This window comes from Macaca fascicularis, chromosome 3, assembly GCF_037993035.2.
Source record: "Macaca fascicularis isolate 582-1 chromosome 3, T2T-MFA8v1.1".
Classification (NCBI taxonomy): domain Eukaryota; kingdom Metazoa; phylum Chordata; class Mammalia; order Primates; family Cercopithecidae; genus Macaca; species Macaca fascicularis.
The window spans coordinates 62981704-62995109 of record NC_088377.1 but is presented as its reverse complement, the minus strand read 5'-3'; positions in this window follow the sequence as shown (position 1 = coordinate 62995109).

The window sequence follows — 13406 nt, the reverse complement described above, 5'->3', positions numbered from 1 at the left end:
AGGGCTATGGTCAAAAAGGAAATATCCTCAGAGAAAAACTGGAAAGAAGCTTTCTGAGAAACTGCTTTGTGATGTGTGACTTCCACTCTCAGAGTTACATCTGTATTTCGTGGATATCTTTGCTAGCCTTATTTCAGTGGAATCTGAGAACACATATTTCGGATCCCTTTGAAGACTATAGGGCCAAATGAAATATCCTCCGATAACAAAGAGAAAGAAGCTTTCTGAGAAACTTCTTTGTGTTCTGTGAAATCATCTCACAGAGTTACAGTTTTCCCCTCAAGAAGCCTTTCGCTGAGACAGTGCTTGTGGAATTTGCAAAGTGATATTTGGAAGCCCATAGCGGGCTATCGTGAAAAAGGAAATATCCTCCGATGAAATCTGGAGAGAAGATTTCTGAGAAACTGCTTTGTGTTCTGTGAATTCATCTCACAGAGTTACAGCTTTCCCCTCAAGAAGCCGCTGGCTAAGCCTGTTCTTGTGGAATTCGCAAAGTGATATTTGGAAGCCCATAGAGGGCTATGGTGAAAAAGGAAATATCCTCAGAGAAAAAGTGGAAAGAAGCTTTCCGAGAAATTGAGAAACTGCTTTGAGATGTGTGACTTCCACTCACAGAGTTACATCTGTATTTCTTGGATCTCTTTGCTAGCCTTATTTCTGTGGAATCTGAGAACAAATATTCGGGATCCCTTTGAAGACTATAGGGCCAAAGGAAATATCCTCCGATAACAAAGAGAAAGAAGCTCTCTGAAAAACTTCTTTGTGTTCTGTGAAATCTTCTCACAGAGTTACAGCTTTCCACTCAAGAAGCCTTTCGCTAAGACAGTTCTTGTGGAATTTGCAAAGTGATATTTGGAAGACCGTAGACGGCTATGGTGAAAAAGGAAATATCCTCAGAGAAAAACTGGAAAGAAGCTTTCTGAGAAACTGCTTTGTGATGTGTGACTTCCACTCTCAGAGTTACATCTGTGTTTCGTGGACATCTTTGCTAGCCTTATTTCAGTGGAATCTGAGAACAGATATTTTGGATCCCTTTGAAGACTATAGGGCCAAAGGAAATATCCTTTGATAACAAAGAGAAAGAAGCTTTCTTAGAACCTTCTTTGGGTTTGTGAAATCATCTCACAGAGTTGCAGCTTTCCTCTCAAGAAGCCTTTCGCTAAGACAATTCTTGTGGAATTTGCAAAGTGATATTTGGAAGTCCATACAGGGCTATGGTGAAAAAGGAAATATCCTCCGATGAAAGGTGGAAAGAAGCTTTCTGAGAAACTGCTTGGTGTTCTGTGAATTCATATCACCGAGTTACAGCTTTCCCCTCAAGAAGCCGCTCGCTAAGCCTGTTCTTGTGGGATTCGCAAAGTGATATTTGGAAGCCCTTAGAGGGCTATGGTGAAAAAGGAAATATCCTCAGAGAAAAACTGGAAAGAAGCTTTCTGAGTAACTGCTTTGTGACGTGTGACTTCCACTCAAAGAGTTACATCTGTATTTCGTGGATCTCTTTGCTATCCTTATTTCTGTGGAAACTGAGACAGATATTCCGGATCCCTTTGAAGACTATAGGGCCAAAGGAAATATCCTCCTATAACAAAGAGAAAGAAGTTCTCTGAAAAACTTCTTTGTTTTCTGTGAAATCATCTCACAGAGTTACAGCTTTCCCCTCAAAAGCCTTTCGCTAAGACAGTTCTTGTGGAAAATACAAAGTGATATTTGGAAGTTCTTACACGGCTATGGTGAAAAAGCAAATATCCGCCGATGAAATCTGGAAAGAAGCTTTCTGAGAAACTGCTTAGTGTTCTGTGAATTCATATCAAAGGGTTACAGCTTTTCCCTGCAGAAGCCGCTCGCTAAGTCTGTTCTTGTGGAATTCGCAAAGTGACATTTGGAAGGCCAGAGAGGGCTATGGTGAAAAAGGAAATATCCTCAGAGAAAAACTGGAGAGAAGCTTTCAGAGAAACCGCTTTGTGATGTGTGAATTCCGCTCACAGAGTTACATCTGTATTTCTTGGATCTCTTTGCTAGCCTTATTTCTGTGGAATCTGAGAACAGATATTTCGGATCCCATTGAAGATTATAGGGCCAAAGGAAATATCCTCCGAAAACAAAGAGAAAGAAGCTTTCTGAGAAACTTCTTTGTGTTCTGTGAAATCATCTCACAGAGTTACAGCATTCCCCTCAAGAAGTTTTTCGCTAAGACAGTTCTTGTGCAATTTGCAAAGTGATATTTGAAGCTTATAGAGGGCTATGGTGAAAAAGGAAATATCTTCCGATGACATCTGGAAAGAAGGATTCTGAGAAACTGCTTAGTGTTCCGTGAATTCATCTCACAGAGTTACAGCTTTCCCCTCAGGAAGCCGGTCGCTAAGCCTGTTCTTCTGGAATTCGCAAAGTGATATTTGGAAGCCCCTAGATGGTTATGGTAAAAAAGGAAATAGCCTCAGAGAAAAACTGGAAAGAAGCTTTCTGAGAAAATGCTTTGTGATGTCTGACTTCCACTCTCAGAGTTACATCTGTATTTCGTGGATCTCTTTGCTAACCTTATTTCTGTGGAATCTGATAACAGATATTTCGGATCCCTTTGAAGACTATAGGGCCAAAGGAAATATCCTCCGATAACAAAGAGAAAGAAGCTTTCTGAGAAACTTCTTTCTGTTATGTGAAATCATCTCACAGAATTACAGCTTTCTCCTCAAGAAGCCTTTCCCTAAGACAGTGCTTTTGGAATTTGCCAAGTGATATTTGGAAACCCATAGATGGCTAGGGTGAAAAAGGAAATATCCTCCGATGAAAGGTGGAAAGAAGCTTTCCGAGAAAATGCTCAGTGTTCTGTGAACTCATCTCACGGAGTTACAGTTTTCCCCTCAACAAGCCTTTTGCTAAGCCTGTTCCTGTGGAATTCGCAAAGTGATATTTGGAAGCCCATAGAGGACTATGGAGAAAAAGGAAATATCCTCAGAGAAAAACTGGAAAGACGGTTTCTGAGAAGGTACTTTGTGATGTGTGACTTCCACTCACAGAGTTACATCTGTATTTCGTGGATCCCTTTGCTAGCCTTATTTCTATTTAATCTGAGAACAGATTTTTCGGATCCCTTTTAATACTATAGGGCTAAAGGAAATATCCTCCGATAACAAAGAGAAAGAAGCTTTCTGAGAACCTTCTTTGTGTTTGTGAAATCATCTCACAGAGTTACAGATTTCCCCTCAAGAAGCCTTTCGCTAAAACAGTTCTTGTGCAATTTGCAAAGTGATATTTGGAAGCCCATAGAGGGCTATGTTTAAAAAGGAAATATCCTCCAATGAAAGCTGGAAAGAAGCTTTCTGAGAAACTGCTTAGTGTTCTGTGAATTCATCTCACAGAGTTACAGCTTTCCCCTAAAGAAACCGCTCGCTAAGCCTGTTCTTCTGGAAATCGCAATGTGATATTTGGAAGCCCATAGAGGGCTATGGTGAAAAAGGAAATATCCTCAGAGAAAAACTGGAAAGAAGCTTTCAGAGAATGTGCGATGTGATGTGTGACTTCCATTCACAGAGTTACATCTGTATTTCGTGGATCTCTTTGCTAGCCTTATTTCTGTGGAATCTGAGAACAGATATTTCAGATCCCTTTGAAGACTACAGGGCCAAAGGAAATATCCTCCCATAACAAAGAGAAAGAAGCTTTCTGAGAAACTTCTTTGTGTTCTGTGAAATCATCTCACAGAGTTACAGCTTTCCCCTCAAGAAGCCTTTCACTAAGACAGTTTTTGTGGAACTTGCAAAGTGATATTTGGAAGCCCTTAGAGGGCTATGATGAAAAATGAAATATCCTCCGATTAAATCTGGAAAGAAGCTTTCTGAGAAACTGCTTAGTGTTCTGTGAATTCATCTCATAGAGTTACAGCATTCCCCCCAAGAAGCCGCTCTCTAAGCCTGTTCCTGTGGAATTTCCAAAGTGATATTTGGAAGCCCATAGAGGGCTATCGTGAAAAAGGAAATATCCTCCGATGAAATCTGGAGAGAAGATTTCTGAGAAACTGCTTTGTGTTCTGTGAATTCATCTCACAGAGTTACAGCTTTCCCCTCAAGAAGCCGCTGGCTAAGCCTGTTCTTGTGGAATTCGCAAAGTGATATTTGGAAGCCCATAGAGGGCTATGGTGAAAAAGGAAATATCCTCAGAGAAAAAGTGGAAAGAAGCTTTCCGAGAAATTGAGAAACTGCTTTGAGATGTGTGACTTCCACTCACAGAGTTACATCTGTATTTCTTGGATCTCTTTGCTAGCCTTATTTCTGTGGAATCTGAGAACAAATATTCGGGATCCCTTTGAAGACTATAGGGCCAAAGGAAATATCCTCCGATAACAAAGAGAAAGAAGCTCTCTGAAAAACTTCTTTGTGTTCTGTGAAATCTTCTCACAGAGTTACAGCTTTCCACTCAAGAAGCCTTTCGCTAAGACAGTTCTTGTGGAATTTGCAAAGTGATATTTGGAAGACCGTAGACGGCTATGGTGAAAAAGGAAATATCCTCAGAGAAAAACTGGAAAGAAGCTTTCTGAGAAACTGCTTTGTGATGTGTGACTTCCACTCTCACAGTTACATCTGTGTTTCGTGGACATCTTTGCTAGCCTTATTTCAGTGGAATCTGAGAACAGATATTTTGGATCCCTTTGAAGACTATAGGGCCAAAGGAAATATCCTTTGATAACAAAGAGAAAGAAGCTTTCTTAGAACCTTCTTTGGGTTTGTGAAATCATCTCACAGAGTTGCAGCTTTCCTCTCAAGAAGCCTTTCGCTAAGACAATTCTTGTGGAATTTGCAAAGTGATATTTGGAAGTCCATACAGGGCTATGGTGAAAAAGGAAATATCCTCCGATGAAAGGTGGAAAGAAGCTTTCTGAGAAACTGCTTGGTGTTCTGTGAATTCATATCACCGAGTTACAGCTTTCCCCTCAAGAAGCCGCTCGCTAAGCCTGTTCTTGTGGGATTCGCAAAGTGATATTTGGAAGCCCTTAGAGGGCTATGGTGAAAAAGGAAATATCCTCAGAGAAAAACTGGAAAGAAGCTTTCTGAGTAACTGCTTTGTGACGTGTGACTTCCACTCAAAGAGTTACATCTGTATTTCGTGGATCTCTTTGCTATCCTTATTTCTGTGGAAACTGAGACAGATATTCCGGATCCCTTTGAAGACTATAGGGCCAAAGGAAATATCCTCATATAACAAAGAGAAAGAAGTTCTCTGAAAAACTTCTTTGTTTTCTGTGAAATCATCTCACAGAGTTACAGCTTTCCCCTCAAGAAGCCTTTCGCCAAGACAGTTCTTGTGGAATTGGCAAAGTGATATTTGGAACCCCTAGAGGGATATGGTGAAAAAGGAAATATCCTCAGATGAAATCTGGAAAGAAGATTTCTGAGAAACTGCTTAGTGGTCTGTTAATTCATCTCACAGAGTTACATCTTTATTTCGTGGATCTCTTTGCTAGCCTCATTTCTGTGAAATCTGAGAACAGATATTTCGGATCCCTTTCTAGACTGCAGGGCCAAAGGAAATATCCTCCGATAACAAAGAGAAAGAATCTTTCTGAGAAACTTCTTTGTGTTCAGTGAAATCATCTCACAGAGTTACAGGTTTCTCCTCAAGAAGCCTTTCGCTAAGACAGTTCTTGTGGAATTTGCAAGGTGATATTTTTAGGCCCATAGAGGGCTACGGTGAAAAAGGAAATATCCTCCGATGAAATCTGGAATTAAGCTTTTTGAGAAACTGCTTAGTGTTCCGTGAATTCATCTCACAGAGTTACAGCTTTCCCCTCAAGAAGCCGCTCGCTAAGCCTGTCCTTGTGGAATTCGCAAAGTCATATTTGGAAGCCCAGAGAGGGCTATGCTGAAAGAGGAAATATCCTCCGATGAAAGCTGGAAAGAAGTTTTCTGAGAAACTGCTTAGTGTTCTGTGAATTCATCTCACAGAGTAACAGCTTTCTCCTCAAGTAGCCGCTGGCTAAGCCTGTTCTTGTGGAATTCGCAAAGTGATATTTGGAAACCCTTAGAGGGCTATGTTGAAAAAGGAAATATCCTCATAAAAATCTGGAAAGAAGCTTTCTGAGAAACCGCTTTGTGATGTGTGACTTCCACTCACAGTGTTACATCTGTATTTGGTGGATCTCTTTGCTAGCCTTATTTCTGTGGAGTCTGAGAACAGATATTTGGGATCCCTTTGAAGACTATAAGGCCAAAGGAAATATCTTCCGATAACAAAGAGAAGGAAGCTTTCTGAGAAACTTCTTTGTGTTCAGTGAAATCATCTCACAGAGTTACAGCTTTCCCCTTAAGAAGCCTTTCGCCAAGACAGTTCTTGTGAAATTTGCAAAGTGATATTTGGAAGCCCATAGAGGGCTATGGTGACAAAGGAAATATCCTCCGTTGAAATCTGGAAAGAAGCTTTCCGAGAAACTGCTTAGTGTTCTGTGAATTCACCTCAGAGAGTTACAGCTTTCCCCTCACGAAGCCGCTCGCTAACCCTGTTCTTGTGGAATTCGCAAAGTGATATTTGGAAGCCCATAGAGGGCTATGCTGAAAAAGGAAATATCCTCCGATGAAATCTGGAAAAAAGCTTTCTGAGAAACTGCTTAGTGTTCTTTGAATTCTTGTCACAGAGTTACAGCTTTCCCCTCAAGAAACCGCTCACTAAGCCTGTTCTTGTGGAATTCGGAAAGTGATGTTTGGAAGCCCCTAGCGGGCTATGGTGAAAAGGGAAATATCCTCAAAGAAATACTGGAAGGAAGCTTCCTGAGAAACTACTTTGTGATGTGTGACTTCCACTCACAGAGTTACATCTGTATTTCGTGGATCACTTTGCTAGATTTTTTCTGTGGAATCTGAGAACGGATAATTCGGATCCCTATGAAAACTATAGGGCCAAAGGAAGTATCCTCCGGTAACAAAGAGAAAGAAGCTTTCTGAGAATCTTCTTTGTGTTCTGTGCAATCATCTCACAGATTTACAGCTTTCCCCTCAAGAAGCCTTCGCTAAAACAGTTTTTGTGGAATTTGCAAAGTGATATTTGGAAGCCCATAGAGGGCTATGGTGAAAAAGGAAATATCCTCCGATGAAATCTGGAAAGAAGCTTTCTGAGAAACTGCTTAGTGTGCTGTGAATTCATCTCACAGAGTTACAGCTTTCCTCTTAAGAAGCTGCTCGCTAAACCTGTTCTTGTGGAATTTGCAAACGGATATTTGGAAGCCCATAGATGTCTAGGATGAAAAAGGAAATATCCTCAGGGAAAAACTGGAAAGAAGCTTTCTGAGAAACTGCTTTGTGATGTGTGACTTCCTCTCTGAGAGTTACATCTGTATTTTGTGGATCTCTTTGCTAGCCTTATTTCTGTGGAATCTGAGAACAGATATTTCGGATCCCTTTGAAGACTATAGGGATAAAGAAAATATCCTCCAATAACAAAGAGAAAGAAGCTTTCTGAGAACCTTCTTTATATTCTGTGAAATCATCTCACAGAGTTACAGCTTTCCCCTCAGGAAGCCTTTCGCTAAGACAGTTCTTGTGGAATTTGCAAAGTGATATTTGGAAGCCCAAAGAGGGCTATGGTGAAAAAGGAAAAAACCTCAGCTGAAATCTGGAAAGAAGCTTTCTGAGAAACTGCTTAGTGTTCTGTGAATTCATCTGACCGAGTTACAGCTTTCCCCTCAAGAAGCCGCTCGCTAAGCCTGTTCTTGTGGAACTCGCACTGTGATATTTGGAAGCCCTCAGAGGGCTATGGTGAAAAAGGAAATATCCTCAGAGAAAAACAGGAAAGAAGCTTTCTGAGAAACTGCTTTGTTTTGTGTGACTTCCACTCTCAGAGTTACATCTGTATTTCGTGGATATCTTTCCTAGCCTTATTTCAGTGGAATCTGAGAACAGATATTTCGGATACCTTTGAAGATTACAGGGCCAAAGGAAATATCCTCCGATAACAAAGAGAAAGAAGCTTTCTGAGAAACTTCTTTGTGTTCTGTGAATTCATCTCACAGAGTTACAGCTTTCCCCTCAAGAAGCCTTTCGCTAAGACAGTGCTTTTGGAATTTGCCAAGTGATATTTGGAAGCCCCTAGAGGGCTATGCTGAAAAAGGAAATATCCTCCGATGTCATCTGTAAAGAAGGTTTCTGAGAAACTGCTTCGTGTTCTGTGAATTCATCTCACAGAGTTACAGCTTTGCCCTCAAGAAGCCGCTCGCCAAGCCTGTACTTGTGGAATTCGCAAAGTGATATTTGAAAGCTCAGAGAGGGCTATGGTGAAAAAGGAAATATCCTTAGAGAAAAACTGGAAAGAAGCTCTCTGTGAAACTGCTTTTTGATGTGTGACTTCCGCTCACAGAGTTACATCTGTATTTCATGGATCTCTTTGCTAGCCTTATTTTTGTGGAATCTGAGAACAGATATTTCGGATCCCTTTGAAGACTATAGGGCCAAAGGAAATATCCTCCGATAACAAAGAGAAAGAAGCTTTCTGAGAAACTTCTTCGTGTTCTGTGAAATCATCTCACAGGGTTACAGCTTTCCCCTCAAGAAGCCTTTCGCTAAGACAGTTCTTGTGGAAAATGCAAAATGATATTTGGAAGCCCATAGAGGGCTGTGTTCAAAAAGCAAATATCCTCCGATGAAATCTGGAAAGCAGCTTTCTGAGAAACTGCTTAGTGTTCTGTGAATTCATCTCAAAGAGTTACAGCTTTCCCCTCAAGAATCCGCTCTCTAAGCCTGTTCTGATGGAATTCGCAAAGTGATATTTGGAAGCCCATAGAGGGTATGGTGAAAAAGGAAATATCCTCAGAGAAAAACTGGAATGAAGCTTTCTGAGAAACGGCTTTGTGATGTATGATTTCCACTCACAGATTGACATTTTTATTTCATGGATCCCTTTGCTAGCCTTATTTCTGTGGAATCTGAGAACAGATATTTCGGATACCTTTGAAGACTATAGGGCCAAAGAAAATATCCTCCGATAACAAAGAGAAAGAAGCTTTCTGAGAAACTACTTTGTGTTCTGTGAAATCATCTCACAGAATTTCAGCTTTCCCCTCAAGAAGCCTTTCGCTAAGACAGTGCTTTTGGAATTTGCCAAGTGATGTTTGGAAGCCCATAGAAGGCTGTGGTGAAAAAGGAAATATCCTCCGATGAAATCTGGAAAGAAGCTTTCTGAGAAACTGCTTAGTGTTCTGTGAATTCATCTCACAGAGTTACAGCTTTCCCCTCAAGAAGCCGCTCGCTAAGCCTGTTCTTGTGGAATTCCCAAAGTGATATTTGGCAGCCCATAGAGGGCTACGGTGAAAAAGAAAATATCCTCAGAGAAAAACTGGAAAGAATCTTTCTGAGAATTTGCTTTGTGATGTGTGACTAACGCTCACAGAGTTACAACTCTATTTCGTGGATCTCTTTGCTAGCCTTATTTCTGTAGAATCTGAGTACAGATAATTCGGATCCCTTTGAAGACTATAGGGCCAAGGAAATATCCTCCGATAACAAAGAGAAAGGAGCTTGCTGAGAAACTTCTTTGTGTTCTGTGAAATCATCTCACAGAGTTACAGCTTTCCCCTTAAGAAGCCTTTCGCTAAGACAGTTCTTGTGGAATTTGCCAAGTGATATTTGGAAGCCCATAGAGGGCTCTGGTGAAAAAGGAAATATCCTCAGAGAAAAAGTGGAAAGAAGCTTTCTGAGAAACTCTTTGGTGATGTGTGACTTCCACTCACAGAGTTATATCTGTATTTCCTGGATCTCTTTGCTAGCCTTATTTCTGTGGAATCTGAGAACAGATATTTCGGATCCCATTGAAGACTGTAGGCACAAAGGAAATATCCTCCGATAATAAGGAGAAGGAAGCTCTCTGAGAAACTTCTTTGTGTTCTGTGAAATCATTTAACAGAGTTACAGCTTTCCTCTTAAGAAGACTTTCGCTAAGACAGTTCTTGTGGAATTTGCAAAGTGATATTTGGAAGCCCCTAGAAGGGTATGGTGAAAAAGTAAATATCCTCCGATGACATCTGGAAAGAAGCTTCCTGAGAAACTGCTTAGTGTTCTGTGAATTCATCTCACAGAGTTACAGCTTTCTCCTCAAGAAGCCGCTCGCTAAGCCTGTCCTTGTGGAATTCGCAAAGTAATATTTGGAAGCCACCAGAGGGCCATTTTGATAAAGGAAATATCCTCCAAAAAAAAAAAAAAAACTTTAAAGAAGCTTTCGGAGAAACTGCTTTGTGATGTCTTACTTCCACTTAGAGAGTTACATCTGTATTTCGTGGATCTCTTTGCTAGCCTTATTTCTGTGGAATCTGAGAACATATATTTCGGATACCATGGAAGACTATAGGGCCAAAGGAAATATCCTCCGATAACAAAAGAAAGAAGCTTTCTGAAAAACTTCTTTGTATTCTGTGAAATCATCTCACAGAGTTACAGCTTTCCCCTAAAGAAGCCTTTCGCTAAGACAGTTCTTGTGGAATTTGCAAAGTGATATTTGGAAGCTCATAGAGGGCTACGGTGAAAACGGAAATATCCTCAGCTGAAATCTGGAAAGAAGCTTTCTGAGAAACTGCTTAGTATTCTGTAAATTCATCTCACAGAATTACAGCTTTGCCTCAAGAACCTGCTCGCTAAGCCTGTTCTTGTGGAATTAGCAAAGTGATATTTGGAAGCCAATAGAGGGTTATGGTGAAAAAGGAAATATCCTCCGATGAAATCTGGAAAGAAGCTTTCTGAGAAACTGCTTAGTGTTCTGTGAATTCACCTCACAGAGTTACAGCTTTCCCCTCAAGAAGCTGCTCGCTAAGCCTGTTCTTGTGGAATTCGCAAAGTGGTATTTGGAAGCCCCCAGAGGGCCATTTTGAAAAAGGAAATATCCTCAAAAAAAAATGTAAAGAAGCTTTCTGAGAAATTGCTTTGTGATATGTGACTTCCACTCACAGAGTTATATCTGCATTTCGTGGATCTCTTTGCTAGCCTTATTTCTGTGGAATCTGAGAACATATATTTCAGATCGCATGGAAGACTATGGGGACAAAGGAAATATCCTCTGATAACAAAGAGAAAGAAGCTTTCTGAGAAACTTCTTTGTGTTGTGTGAAATCACATCACAGAATTACAGCTTAACCCTCAAGAAGCCTTTCGCTAAGACAGTTCTTGTGGAATTTGCAAAGTGATATTTGGAAGCCCACAGAGGGCTATGGTGAAAAAGGAAATATCCCCCGCTGAAATGTGGAAAGAAGCTTTATGGGAAACTGCTTAGTGTTCTGTGAATTCATCTCACAGAGTTACAGCTTTCCCCACAGGAAGCCGCTCGCTAAGCCTGTTCTTGTGGAATTCGCAAAGTGATATTTGGAAGCCCATAGAGGGTTTTGGTGAAAAAGGAAATATCCTCAGAGAAAAAGTGGAAAGAAGCTTTCTGAGAAACTGCTTTGTGATGTGTGACTTCCACTCACTGGTTTACATCTGTATTTCCTGGATCTCTTTGCTAGCCTTATTTATGTGGAATCTGAGAACAGATATTTCGGATACCTTTGAAGACTATAGGACCAAAGGAAATATCCTCCGATAACAAAGAGAAAGAAGCTTTCTGAGGAACTACTTTGTGTTCTGTGAAATCATCTCACAGAGTTACAGCTTTCCCCTCAAGAAGCCTTTCGCTAAAACAGTTCCTGTGGTATTTGCAAAGTGATATTTGGAAGCCCATAGAGGGCTATGGTGAAAAAGGAAATATCCTCAGATGAAATCTGGAAAGAAGCTTTATGAGAAACGGCTTAGTGTTCTGTAAATTCATCTCTCAGAGTTACAGCTTTCCCCTCAGGAAGCCACTCGCTAAGCCTGTTCTTGTGGAATTCGCAATGTGATATTTGGAAGCCCATAGAGGGCTTTGGTGAAAGAGGAAATATTCACAGAGAAAACCTGGACAGAAGCTTTCTGAGAAACTTCTTTGTGTTCTGTGAAATCATCTCACAGAGTTAGAGCTTTCCCCTCAAGAAGCCTTTCAAAAAGACAGTGCTTGTGGAATTTGTAAACTGATATTTGGAAGCCCATAGAGGGCTGTGGTGAAAAAGGAAATATCCTCCGATGAAATCTGGAAAGAAGCTTTCTGAGAAACTGCTTAGTGTTCTGTGAATTCACCTCACAGAGTTACAGCTTTCCCCTCAAGAAGCTGCTCGCTAAGCCTGTTCTTGTGGAATTCGCAAAGTGGTATTTGGAAGCCCCCAGAGGGCCATTTTGAAAAAGGAAATATCCTCAAAAAAAAATGTAAAGAAGCTTTCTGAGAAATTGCTTTGTGATATGTGACTTCCACTCACAGAGTTATATCTGCATTTCGTGGATCTCTTTGCTAGCCTTATTTCTGTGGAATCTGAGAACATATATTTCGGATCGCATGGAAGACTATGGGGACAAAGGAAATATCCTCTGATAACAAAGAGAAAGAAGCTTTCTGAGAAACTTCTTTGTGTTGTGTGAAATCACATCACAGAATTACAGCTTAACCCTCAAGAAGCCTTTCGCTAAGACAGTTCTTGTGGAATTTGCAAAGTGATATTTGGAAGCCCACAGAGGGCTATGGTGAAAAAGGAAATATCCCCCGCTGAAATGTGGAAAGAAGCTTTATGGGAAACTGCTTAGTGTTCTGTGAATTCATCTCACAGAGTTACAGCTTTCCCCACAGGAAGCCGCTCGCTAAGCCTGTTCTTGTGGAATTCGCAAAGTGATATTTGGAAGCCCATAGAGGGTTTTGGTGAAAAAGGAAATATCCTCAGAGAAAAAGTGGAAAGAAGCTTTCTGAGAAACTGCTTTGTGATGTGTGACTTCCACTCACTGGTTTACATCTGTATTTCCTGGATCTCTTTGCTAGCCTTATTTATGTGGAATCTGAGAACAGATATTTCGGATACCTTTGAAGACTATAGGACCAAAGGAAATATCCTCCGATAACAAAGAGAAAGAAGCTTTCTGAGGAACTACTTTGTGTTCTGTGAAATCATCTCACAGAGTTACAGCTTTCCCCTCAAGAAGCCTTTCGCTAAAACAGTTCCTGTGGTATTTGCAAAGTGATATTTGGAAGCCCATAGAGGGCTATGGTGAAAAAGGAAATATCCTCAGATGAAATCTGGAAAGAAGCTTTATGAGAAACGGCTTAGTGTTCTGTAAATTCATCTCTCAGAGTTACAGCTTTCCCCTCAGGAAGCCACTCGCTAAGCCTGTTCTTGTGGAATTCGCAATGTGATATTTGGAAGCCCATAGAGGGCTTTGGTGAAAGAGGAAATATTCACAGAGAAAACCTGGACAGAAGCTTTCTGAGAAACTTCTTTGTGTTCTGTGAAATCATCTCACAGAGTTACAGCTTTCCCCTCAAGAAGCCTTTCAAAAAGACAGTGCTTGTGGAATTTGTAAACTGATATTTGGAAGCCCATTGAGGGCTGT